Raw genomic sequence first — 13,855 nt, forward strand, 5'->3', positions numbered from 1 at the left:
ACATGCAACTAATGCAGATTAACATATGAGACATATGTTAGGGGGGGGAAAAGAAAAAAACGAAAAACAGTTTTTGAGATTTAATTGTTATTCCCCTTAGATTCCAAATCTGAGGGGAATCTGAGGGGAATCTGGGGGAGTGGTAGCTCAGTGGTTAAGGTGCTGGGTTACTGATCGGAAGGTCGGGGGTTCAAGCCCCGGTATCGCCAAGCTGCCACTCTTGGGCCCTTGAGCAAGGCCCTAAATCCTCTGTGCTCCGGGATCAGCCGCATCATGGCCGACCCTGCGCTCTGACCCCAGCCCCTGAGCAAACTGGGATATGCGAAGAACGAATTTCACCGTGCTGTAACGTATATGTGACAAATAAAGGCTATTCTATTCAAATGCTGAAGAAGTTTAAATCACAGTGAACTCTGACCCTCGAAGAAATCACTGTGTGACCTTTTTGGGAAAAAATTGAACATGAAGAGATCATTTAAAGAGAATTATAACTCTGCAATTGGCATCCTGTTTTTATACATTACAGCTTAAAGAATATAAAATCACTTAAAGAACACCTGCATCGTTTGCAATGCCACTGGGTTGCGTGCATGTATCTGGCTGCCGCCCGTATTTGCAGATAGCTGATATTTGGTTCACTTGTAGAAATCTAGCATGACTGCTTTTTTTCTGATGACTGATAACATTATTAGAGATGCCATGTGAAGAGCAGGAAGTGTTTTCAAGTGAAAGTGTTTCTTTTTATTTCAATTGCAAACGGAATCTAGAAGGGGAAGAAAGATACAAAAACAGTGGCAAGAACAACATGTCGGCAAGATATTGATCATGTAGGGGTCATGAAGAGCGTTGCACTTGTAGAGAATTTGAGGATGGGAGTCTCTTTTTATGTGTGTGTGAGTAATTTGATCAGTAGCTTGAGCTGCAATGTTAGAGAGTGTGAGTGGTTTGGCAGATGGAGTTCACGGCAGCTTTATTTGGGCAGTTGTGGTTGTTAAAGAAAAGTCTATGGAACAAAACATTTAATTATAAAAATTTCATTAAAAAAACTGACCCATTGTTAAACGTCCAGTTTTCCATTTAGTCCTGTTATAATAACCTCCACTCATCTGGGAAGATTTTCCACCAGAATTTGGCGGGTGCTCTGGGAGATTTGTGCCCATTCAGAAACAAAGGCATTAGTAAAACCAGGTAGTGATGTTGGTGAGGTGAGGAGGTCTGGGGTGCAGTCAGTGTTCCAATTCATCCAATAGGGATGAGCTCAGAGCTCTATAGCAGGAGATTTGAAACCTTTCAAGATATTTTTAACCAATGAGCTTCTATTTCTCCTATTTCGAAGCACATCCTGAACAGCTCAGAAAATATAGTGAAACATCTTCCCAGAAGAGTGGAGGTAATTATAACAGCAAATGGGGACTAAATGTGGAACGGGATGTTCAGTAAGATCATACGAATGGTCGGGTGTCTACAAACATTTGTTTTTATAGTGTATCTTGTTCAAAAGATATTGTTTCGGAGAAGAATACAACAGATTTATTTTTATTCTTGCACTTAACTTACTTACAAATCTACATATAATTACTTATAATCTTATACTCCAGTGCTCATGTTAGTTCTCACTCTCCAGTGTTCTGTATTGTTGAAAGATTTATGATCAAACTCTTTATCACCCAAATGAGGATGGGTTCCCTTTTGAGTCTGGTTCCTCTCAAGGTTTCTTCCTCATTACATCTAAGGGAGTTTTTCCTTGCTACACTCGCCATGGCTGCTCATCAGGGATAAATACACATTGTTCAACTTAACTGTTGATTTCTATAAATCTGCTTTGAGACAATGTCTGTTGTGAAAAGCGCTATACAAATAAACTTGATAAATGTAGAAGACATTGGCTTTAATATTAATAATGCATTTGATAGATGGGCACAAATGGGTCAAGATTTGAGCAACAACCAACAGTATATTTGTCCTGACACCAAACCTCAGCATGGTGTGGTGCTGCTCTAATTAATCATGAGTGTAAGGGGGTTTAGCCACTTAATCTGGAGGAGATTATCACCTTTCACACTGAACATTACGGTATGTAGAGCTCAAGCAACTTATGCATATAAACATATCAGGCAGTTATTCTCAATTACACTGAACAAAATTATAACTTTTGTTTTTGCCACCATTTTTTACGAGCTAAGACTTTTTCTATGTACTCAAAACGCCTATTTCTCTCAGATATTGTGCACAAATCTGTCTAAATCTGTGTTAGTGAGCACTTCTCCTTTGCCGAGATAATCCGTCCACCTCACAGGTGTGGCATATCAAGATGCTGATTAGACAGCATGATTATTGCACAGGTGTGCCTTAATGAATAGGCCACCCTAATTTTGTTCAGTAGAATTGTCCTCAGATTACAGTGTAAATTATTCGTGTTTAAATCTGAATTAATGAACACAAAGGAAACACCAAGTAGCACCAGAACATGAAAAACATACACCTGAGCAAAACAAGACCGAGACCAACAACTGTCAAAGAAAAACGAGAGACAGAGAAAAGAGAGAGATATGTACAAGTGCTAATTACCTACCAGACATTGTGTGTGTGCTAACGCCAGACCATCAAAACCTCTCACTTTCGACATTCGTAGCTTGTTTGTGACAGAGCCACGTGACAGAAAATAGCGACAAGAAAATGCAGCTACAGTGCAAGCGTGACAAAATACATTTGTAAATACGAAAAGTGTCTTCTTAAGTGGTCAGTTATCTATAACATGATACCTTTCTTATAATGCTGTGATGTTTTTTTTTTAATTTATAGCACATTATAGACACCATAAGAATGATCTCATTTATACAACTATGGCAGTGCTGGGATTTGAACTCAGAATCTTCTGATCAGAAACCCGACATCTTAACCACCATGTTACCACTTCATCTATTTCGAATAACATCTTGCACAGTGAATCTCTCACAGCTGGGAAACATCACTGTAGCAAAATCTCTGCTCATCTCATATAAATTGAGTTCACATAAACAAATCTGAAACCCAGGAATGCATCTTGCAAGAATGCAACAACCTGAGTCATTTTGAAACCGAGATGAAAATCAGAAGGTACTTTATGTGCTCCACTTCTTTTGATTTCACGAGTCAAGATGTGGTCACTGAAGAAAATCTTCAGTTGTTTATGCTTGAGGGCAATATTTACTATGAACTGAAAGAAAAAGGGTAATTACAAATTGTAATTACGTGCCAATAATCCAAAAAGGTTCAGGCTTTTTAGACTGTAGATGGTTAAAAAACAGACTTTTAATGTAGAGTACACTGAAATGAATGATCTTAAATCACATAGCTGATTTCAATATTTGTCTTAAATATGAATCAACAGCATTAAAATGAAGCAGGGTGATTCATATATTAAAATGTGAAATGATTGTCCTTGGTTACATAAATGCACAGTGCACAAAGCAGAGCAGATTCCGGTCAAAAGGTTCAAGGTTCAGACGTCTTTTTGTTTTTGCTTTTTCAGAATAGGGAAAGAAATATTCATCTGGCTACTGGCATATTTCCCAACTTGCTGATCTCCTGGGATTTTAATGCATAAAAAGCTCTTTGATTTATACTGAATACTGTAAAAAACACCAAGGAAGAGGTTTTTTAATTCAACATTTTTGTCACATACACATTCATACAGAGCACAACATGTAGTGGAATGCTTTTTATGACTGTCCAACATGTAAATACAAAAAGAATATAAAAATAAAATGAAATAAGAAGTATAAAAGTAAAATGTATAACTAAGTGTAAAATAGGGATGAAAATATATAAATAATAATAATACATTTTTTTTTATAAATATATAAAAAGATGAGAAAAGCCTGTAATTTTCATCATAGGTACACTTCAACTATGAGAGACAAAATGAGAAAAAAAGATCCAGAAAATCACATTGTCTGATTTAGAAGAATTTATTTACAAATTATGGTATTTGGTCAAAAACAAAAGTTCATCTCAATACTTGTTTTATACACTTTGTTGGCAATGACAGAGATCAAACGTTTTCTGTAAATCTCCACAAGGTTTTTACACACTTTTGCTGGTAGTTTGGCCCATCCTTCAATGCAGATCTCCTCTAGAGCAGTGATGTTTTGGGGCTGTCGGATTTTCAACTCTCTCCAAAGATTTTCTATGGGGTTAAGATCTGGAGACTGGCTAGGCCACTCCAGGACCTTAAAATGCTTCTTACGAAGCCACTACTTTGTTGCTCGGGCGGTGTGTTTGGGATCATTGTCATGCTGAAAGACCCAGCCACGTTTCATCTTCAATGCCCTTGCTGTCCTAGAAGGAGGTTTTTACTCAAAATCTCACGATACATGGCCCCATTCATTCTTTACTTTAGACAGAGCCGTCGTCCTGGTCCCTTTGCAGAAAAACAGCTCCAAAGCATGATGTTTCCACCCCCATGCTTCACAGTAGGTATGGTTTTTTGGATGCAACTCAGCATTCTTTTTCCTCCAAACACAAGTTGAGTTTTTACCAAAAAGTTCTATTTTGGTTTCATCTGACCACATGACCTTCTCCCAATCCTCTTCTGGATCATCCAAATGCTCTCTAGCAAACTTCAGACGGGCCCGGACATCTACTGGGTTAAGCAGGGGGACACGTCTGGCACTGCAGGATTTGAGCCCCTGGCGGCGTAGTGTGTTACTGATGGTAGCCTTTGTTACGTTGGTCCCAGCTCTCTGCAGGTCATTCACTAGGTCCCCCGTGTGGTTCTGGGATTTTTGCTCACCGTTCTTGTGATCATTTTGACCCCACGGGGTGAGATCTTGCGTGGAGCCCCAGGTCGAGGGAGAGTATCAGTGGTCTTGTGTGTCTTCCATTTTCTAATAATCGCTCCCCCAGTTGCTTCTTTACATTAAGCTGCTTACCTATAGCAGAGTCTTCTCAGCCTGGTGCAACTACTGTTTTCAGCCACGGTAAACAGAAAAGCACACAGAAAACAAAAACAGGAAGCTGTAGCTAGAAAGTGCACAGGATGACTGAAATAGGACAGTGTTTGAAGTGATGTGTTTTGAGATGCTTTTCTGCTTAACATGGTTGTCAAAAGTAAGTATGTTTTTGTATACATATCAGGTACTTTTTTTTTTTTTTTTTTTAGAAAGAAAGGAAAATTACCTGAAGCTTGACCTTTTATATGTAGGATTCAATGCACTGCACATTGGCTGATTAGATGAGCAGCGGTACAGGTGTCACATGCAACCTTTTTATTGTATATCACAGTGTGTACACCTGATGTCGTGAGACTACAGTTGGTGTAAACATGAATCTAAAGATCTCAGTGAAATAGCCTGAAATTTTAAAGTACTTTTTATATAATCAGAGACAATATCCCCTGCCTTTTGGTCATCATTCCAACCCATTTACTTTCACTTCTTCATTTGTTGTTACTCATATAATTGTCAGGCAAAGCCAGTACATCACTGTAGCGACTAAAAAAAGCAACAAGGAACCTGATGTGGTCAGGAAAACAAAACCAGACTTGGAGAACTTTGCATTGAATAACATTTACTATATGATTAATAATGTTTCAGACCAGAGAATAGTCTGACACCTCAACTTTAAGGAAGTAGAAATACACTATTTGGACAAAAGGATTGCGACAGCTGACTTTTCCAGTAATATGTTGTTCTTCCCCAAACTGTTACCACAAAGTTGGAGGCACACAATTGTTTTCGGTTGCTGGTAAAATGAAATTTACCCTTCACTCGAACTAGGTGACATGCACAAAGCCATTTTCACGAAGATATGGTTTATATGGGGCGGAGTGAAAGCTCTTGAGTGGCCTGCTATAGAGCTCTGACCTCAACCTGATTAAACACTTTTGGGATTATTTGAAACTCTGATTGCCCCCAGGCCTCCTCACATCACCTGATTTTACTAACTAACTTGTTGCTGAATGAGAGCAAATGTCCATAAGCACTCTCTAGAAAATCTTTCCAAAAGACTAGATTATTATATATGTGGTCTGTCTATCTATCTATCTATCTATCTATCTATCTATCTATCTATCTATCTATCTATCTATCTATCTGTCTGTCTGTCTGTCTGTCTGTCTGTCTGTCTGTCTGTCTGTCTGTCTGTCTGTCTGTCTGTCTGTCTGTCTGTCTGTGTGAGTATATTTTATATATTTGTGTGTCTATTATATGTGTGTGTGTATGTATGTATGTATATATAATATATATAATTTGAGATTTGTTCATTCACATCATATCCTGTTTTTATTTTTTTATTATTGTTTTAAGTGTTTTAGTCGCCATTGCTTTGGCAATTAATTATGTGAACTATAAAGCCTGTTAAATTTAACGTTCTAGTTAGTCTTGCCAATTCTGTCCTAATTAAGTTTTCACATTGGTCCGGTGAAAACAATGTATACTTTTGTTTCAGGGATCAGACGGGAAATCCATATGAGAAAAGGCCTTTGTGCTTGGAGCGCATGTGTGTACAGTGTCATAGAGTGCAACGGTTTGGAATTACAAACGTTTTCTCTTTTATTTTCTCACGGTTGATCCTGGAGTGCGGCTCCTGGCGAGCGCAAACATACGTTCCCGAACTGCAGTGGGAGATTATATCTTAAACAAACAGCATGAAGGGCTCACCTATCGGTCAGGGTTTTATGTGTAACTATAAGATATACTTAGATGGAGTTTATATGTAGTGGAGGTGAACTGCAAATGCCTTTTTATCCACTTGAATCATAATAAATTGTGAACCTAGCAATGGCTGTCTGGCATTTCTGGCATGAGCATTATGGAGTATAATACAACATACGATGTGACATAACAGGAAAGATATTAAATAACCTGCAAGCTCACTTCTGTGTTCTTTCCTAGCACGATGCAAATGTACATGAACAAGGTCGAGCACTGTTCGAGAAAACGTCATGCGGGAAAAAACAAACCATGTGTCATAGGTTTACGCATGCCATATTCTCTACCGCAACCACAGGTTTAGCGATTACACCCACTACCGCCTGGCTGTTCCTGCAGGATTAGATTACGCAGGAGGGCACAAGAGTCTGTTTCCCTCCCTCTCTTCCTCTCTATCTCTCACTCTCTCTCTCTCTATCACACGCATGTGCATGAACACAAAGCCAGCTGTGAGTTTGGCTAGCATCCAGGTGGCTCAGCAGGAGCAGTTTGCCGCTACAGAAAGCATTCACAGCCAGTATGTTGGTGGGCGCATGTTTGATTTGGATTCACGGTATAAATGACTCCGTGCTCCTGTGTAGCTTGTCCTTGATTTGCTTGTAGCTTGTAGCTTATCTGTGTTTCGGTCGTCCCTGGTGTTACAGTGTGAGGTCAATGAGAATCACATCGACATCATGATATCTAGTGATTAAATCATGAGCAAGGAAAAGTAAATCACACAAGCCTAACGCATAATTGTGTAGTTTTTTTTAGTGTCCCTTTTTGCAGTGTGATCGCCATACACTCATACAAATGAATGACATGAGATCTTTATCCTTGACATACATTATATGGACAAAAGCATTGGGACACCTTTCAGACGATTATGGGTATTCCCCAAACTGTTAACACAAAGTTGGAATCACACAATTGTATATGCCGTCTTTTTGATGCAGCAGAATCAATCAGACTCGAACCTTTTCCAGCATGACAACAGCGCCAGCTCCATAAAGAGCTTTATGCTTTACACTGGTTGGAGTGAAAGATCTGGAGTGGCCTGCTATAGAGCTCTGACCTCAACACCTTGGGGCCGAATTGGAAATCTGATTGGTATTTTTTCTGATCATCTTGTACTGGTTGCACCAGATTGCACATGATGCACTTTATGTGGCTAGGACAACTTACTTTAGTCGTTAGCTCTGTGTTCTGTTATGTAGCTCTATGTTATTTTATGTAGCACCAGTTTCATTTCAGCAGTTAGCCCTCTCTTCTTCTTTCTGCAATCTAATATAGCATGAATGCACGCTGGAGAAAATAGTCAGCTTGTTGCCTTGAAGAACGTCTCATTTCACTGCGTACTGCATCACCTATATATGGTTGCAATGACAATAAAAGCTTCTTGACTTGACTTGACACCCTTAGAGATTTCCTGGCATTGCATGCAGGGTGTAAGGGAGGGGTGTATGGATGCAGATGCCCAGGAAGAAAAGTAGCAGAAAAGTTTAGACCATGAGAAAAAATAAGATAGAGTTTTTTTAAGCTGGACCATCAAAATCCTTCATATTGTAGTTTATTTTGTTCAAATCTCCGAATACCTGGTTCCGATGTTGCAGCTTCTTTTTTTGTTAATAATAACATGGAAAAATGTAGACGTAGTTCAGTTTATGCAACTTTACGGCAAAAATATTGTCTTATTTACATGATTGGTAAGCATGGGTCCAGCTTCCGTCTTGTGTTTACGTATGTGTTATTTAGGTAGTCTCATTTGTGTTGAATGTGTCATTTTTTGTAATCCTTTCTCTCAATTTCCACAAAGAAAGTTTCTACCAAGTTTCTTTTTTAGGGGTCGCCACAGCGGACCATCCGCATGTTTGAATTGGCAGATGTTTTTACGCTGGATGCCCTTCATAACGCAACCCTCCCCATTTATCCGGGTTTGGGACCGGCACTAAGGCTTGTGCAACCCTAATGGCTGGGGTTGGTTCCCTGACCGGGGATCAAACCCGGGCCGCAGCGGTGAGAGCGCCGCATCCGAACCACTAGACCACCAGGGAACCAAAGTTCCTACCAAGTGCCATGCTGTATTGTTGGAACATAATGTGGCTAGGATAAAATGCCATGAAAAGGCTGAAAAGGTTTGCGCCATAGCTTGTGCCTTTGGCTTGAGTCGGATGATGGTATTGATATACAACTTGATGGCGAATTCTACCTCTGGCCTATCAAGCACATCAACCTTACTGATCAAATAAAGATACAATTTTTACATTTCTTTTACTTTAGCGTCAATTAACATGTTTAAAAGTATTCAAAATAAAGTAACTACCAAACGACTTATTGTATGTGACGTTATGGGGCTGCTGATAGGAGTTTATTATACTAGGCCATTTGTTAAAAAGTTTTTTTCCACTTAAGCTTGAATGAAATTAAAGACGTATGGTAAAGTGTTGTTCCATATACAGTATTTGCCCACTTTACCACGGGTCGAATATCGTGCCCCAGGTTTATCACGGAGTTGCATTTGCCACATTACTAAAAAACTTTCTTTCGGCTTCTCCCGTTAGGGGTCGCCACAGCGGATCCTCCGCACGTTTGATTTGGCACACGTTTTTACGCTGGATGCCCTTCCTAACGCAACCCTCCCCAATTTATCCGGGCTTGGGACCGGCACTGAGAGTGGCTGGGGATGGTTCCCTGACCGGGAATCGAACCCGGGTCGCAGCGGTGGGAGCGCTGCATTACTAATTAGCTGATTTTCCCGGTCTCTCGTGGATAGAACGATAGACCAAAAAACGTAAACAAAAAAACAATGAATTGTATTAATAAAAATATAATTATTAATGTTAATACAGTATTAATTAATTAATTAAAATGTTAATACAGTACAGTACTGTATACAGAAAATAGCATTTTTGGGGTGGTGTCTGTTTATCAGGGTTTTTTGCGGTTTTGGAACGTAACCACTGCGATGAACAAGGGATTACTGTATATAAAAAACAAAATGATTCTGTATTCTATGTGGTATTTCAGCTGCTTTTTGTGTTTGTTGTGTGTCTGTAAATGTCCTGCCTCATTTCCCCATTTCAAAAGTTTTCAAATCATTTTCATTTCATCAACAGTAGTGGTTCAATCTTTTCGAAATGCCATACAGCATATTTTCTAAATGATATCCTGCTCTGTATGCAAAATACTTGGCACATTTCGTGCACCTGGAGATATTCTTAATGACATGATAGCAGATATTACTTTTACAACATGACTTCCTGATGAGTTGTTTCATTGTTTTCCTTTATAGATATCTAAAAACTTGTCAAACTCGTATTTGTTTAATTATCACACTGATTAGTTTATTGGCGTAAATCATTGATTGGTAATATTACGATGGAATACGAAACATGGACTTCCTGAAGCTTTTTAATAGTTTCACAAAGACATGGCTTGCACCTGCATTAATCGTTCATTATGCAAAGTTGTAATCACGCTGCACTTCCTCAATAAGACTGATAACGAATCGGCTCATGTTGTCTGGTTCTGCTAATGAAGTGAAGTGAGATGTTTTCTGGAAGGTACAATTGAAGAGACTAAACATTATCAGTTGCAAATGAGGAGGTAATGTAAATGTAAAAAGATACTATAATATATTGGCATTAACCATACCAAAGTGGTCTTTTTGATTATAGTTCGTCTCGTCACTGCTTGCACTGTACAAGTGGATAAATTGCCACAGCTTATCCATCATCAATTTTTGAAGACAGATATTGGGCCATCTGGCTGCCAACATAAAAGAAGACAGACATGAGTGTAGCACATGGTTAGATCAGGCAAAGCTATCTTTAACCCCAGCAGTGTCATAGCAGCAGTTGGCGTATGGTTTACTCAGGAAATCTGCAGAGGGGGGGGATAGATGCAGCTTGTTTCCGTACAAACTCTTAGTGAAATATTCCACCCACTATGTAAATGTTTACATGTTTGTATAAATTGTTGTTTCTTCGGATTCGACGTACAAATCTCTCCTGATTTTCTCCGAATGCTAAAACAACATATTTACGAAGAGTAGACAAATTTCGCTCGGCCAAGGCTGACAGGAACGGCTCTTGGGAAAATTCAGGCTACACTGGAAGGCCATGTCAGTTAATTTGCATGTGTTCATGCTTAGTGCTGCGCTGACAGACTGAGAGCAAGCCAGGCAGCTGTGTTTATCTTCTGCCACTACAGAGAGGGCACAATTCAGCTCAGGTTGACTTTACGCTACATGCTAGCAAGTGCTTGCTGGCTGTTTTTATATTTGGGCTCTGGATGCCATCTTTTATTTCAGTCTCCTTTTAAATGAATAAATTTTACTAACTAAAAAAGCATTGAATGAACATCTGTCTCACACACGCCAACCCCCACCCTGTTCAATTGCTCTGTAGTTATGCCAGTCATGAAGGAAAACAACAAACAAAAGCCAGAACATGTGAATGGCAGTCTGGGAAAAGCAGTCGGCTGTTGCTGTGGCTGAAGAATATGCAGGTATTCTGACAAAGTTTAACACTATAGGAACCAAACTAACTTGTGACATCTGGAGTTTCCAGTCATATGATTTTCTCCCACACTGTTACTACAAATTTGGAGGCACAAATTTGTATAGGATGCCTCTGGATGTGGTACCGTGACATTTTTTCTTCACCTAAACTTTGAACCCAAACCTGATCCACCTGATCCTGTGCACAAAGCGAGCTTCAGGAAGATATGCCTTGAATTGGATTGAATAGAAGATTTTCAGTGGCCTGCTATAGAGCTCTAACCTCAAAACCTTATGGATTAATTGGAATGCTGACTGCATCCCAGGCCTCCTCACCTTACCTACATCAGTACTTGACTTTACCAACACCCTTGTTGCTGAATGAGCACAAATCTCCACAGATACACTCCAAAAATCTATTGGAACATCTTTCTAGAATAGTGGAGGTTTTATAACAGCAACTGAAGACTAAATATGGAGTTTGGATGTTCAAAAAGCCCATATTAATCTATTGGTATAACATGCTAAATATTATCATTTGCAAATGAGGAAGTAATGTATAGAGATGGTATGCTGCAGTTTTGACTGATATGACTGTTTGTCTGTTCAGGTGTCCACAAACTAGTGTACCGTAATTTCCGGACTATAAAGCGAACCCATATATAAGCCGCACCCACTGAATTTGACAAAGATTTTTATTTTGAACATAAATAAGCCTACATAATGTCTACACTGAACTTAATGAACTTTACACAGGCTTTAATGAAAGACAGTGTCTATTACACGGTGTACCGGTGAAATATGTTGTGGCTCCTTTAAGAGCAAAGCGGCATTTTGGGAATAGGCTACCGCCGCATTTTTCCGCTATTACTGCATGTGTGCAAGACCGAGGAATATGTCCTTATTATTTTCTGATGCTCATTTCTAAGTTTTTCTGACTAACCCGTAACGCTGTTGCCAAGAATAATAAAAAAGCACAAGTTTTGAAAACCTGTCTGTGCTCATATGATTTCTGTTGCAACTGGAATTAGCAAGCTCTCCCTTAACCATGACTCAACACGTTACAATGGCTTGTATCTAAACAGTAGCCTACTAAGTAAGTCATTATTCACCGTCTTCCTCCTTCCTTTCACAACTATTTCTTTCGAGAGTTTTTCTTTTGGCATCGTCGTGCGTTTAAAAAAACGTTTTTTTCCCGATGCCGTGCAGCTCAGAACACAGGTGAGGTGCATTTTTTCGTTTCCGTTCGAAATTTCATTGGTCTAATGTTTTGATGCTCAGTTTTTTGGCTTGAAGTTTGCGAAACCGGGAAAAACCCAGGAAAAATCCATAAATAAGCCGCTTCGTTGTTTAAGCCACGGGGTTCAAAACGTGGGAAAAAAGTAGCAGCTTATAGTCCGATAAATACGGTATATTTCATCAAATAGAGTTTTTTTTTTTTTTTTTTATCAAATTGCTAGGTAGCTACCGAATGGCACAGCGAGATCAAACTTCTCACATCCTATTACTTCAATATGTTACCTGTCTGCTAGACAGCTAGGTGAGGCAAATGTGCAAATGTCAACACACCTTAAAATTACTATGGTTTCTTGACATTTTTGAAGGTCAGTATACTGATCCCTTAAATGTAGGATTAGATGTAGGGAGATGGTTCCTTTCTAACAGACCGTAACAGCACATATTCTGTATGTTGCTATGATTTTCTTTAAGGCAACAATCTGGCCATTTTCTCCAGCATGCATTCACTCTATATTAGATTGCAAAAAGAAGTAGAATAGAGGGCTAACTGCTGTAGACTGTTTACTAGAGCAGACAGACGCCTGTGATTACCTATTATTGCACTAATCAACAGAAGGGAGATGAGGACATTCTTCTCACGCACAGAGCAGCATCTGTTAACCTCTATTAGATTCCAGGGTATTGAAAGCTGCGGCATTGACGTGTTGAGTCTCAAAATTACAAATGGACATTTCTGTGGTCTTGAATAGGAATTTAGTAAAATTTTAATCCCTGTACAATGTTTCAGTGGAAGTAATATTGGTGTAAATGTAATATCATAAATACTAACACACTAACATAAACAGGTAAATGCAAATGATGTAATCCAAACTTTGCTCTAAGATGAGTTTGTGATACACAGTGACCTACAGCTCTAATTTAATTTTCCTTTGAAACCCTCATTGCACCAAATAGAAGAATAGGAAAGTAGTTAAAGATTGTCTCTTTAGTTAGCTATGCAAGGTTGGAAGTGAATATTTCTTCCGGAAATCGACTGGACAAGACAGTAGATCTCAATAGTACATAGCATGAAGCTGCACATCTAGCAAACCTCAGCATGTAGGTGATATTAATATTCCAAACAAGCCACCCAGAAAATTACTTTAAGCCAGTGGTTCTTAACCTGGGTTCGATCGAACCCCAGGGGTTCGGTGAGTCAGTCTCAGGGGTTCGGAGGAGGTCAAGACACACACAGACTCATATGATTTGTGATGACACGCCCTGCTTAAGAAGGGTTCGGTGGATGCGCATATAAAACTGGTGGGGGTCAGTACCTCCAACAAGGTTAAGAACCACTGCTTTAAGCATTTGTGTAAGCAGACTTTCTCCGCATCTCATCTTTGGAATTTTGTGAATACGCAATTCCAGTTTTCGCCTAAAATAACCAACAGACATAAAACTCTCA

The 13,855-nt window shown here is 39.2% G+C and overlaps 1 protein-coding gene across 1 annotated transcript in view; it reads left to right on the forward strand.

Moving 5' to 3' along the window:
* The window catches only part of abcc3 (ATP-binding cassette, sub-family C (CFTR/MRP), member 3), a 59,806-nt gene that overhangs the window by 5,830 nt on the left and 40,121 nt on the right, over positions 1–13,855 (forward strand).

Source organism: Silurus meridionalis, chromosome 7, assembly GCF_014805685.1.
Source record: "Silurus meridionalis isolate SWU-2019-XX chromosome 7, ASM1480568v1, whole genome shotgun sequence".
NCBI classification, from domain to species: domain Eukaryota; kingdom Metazoa; phylum Chordata; class Actinopteri; order Siluriformes; family Siluridae; genus Silurus; species Silurus meridionalis.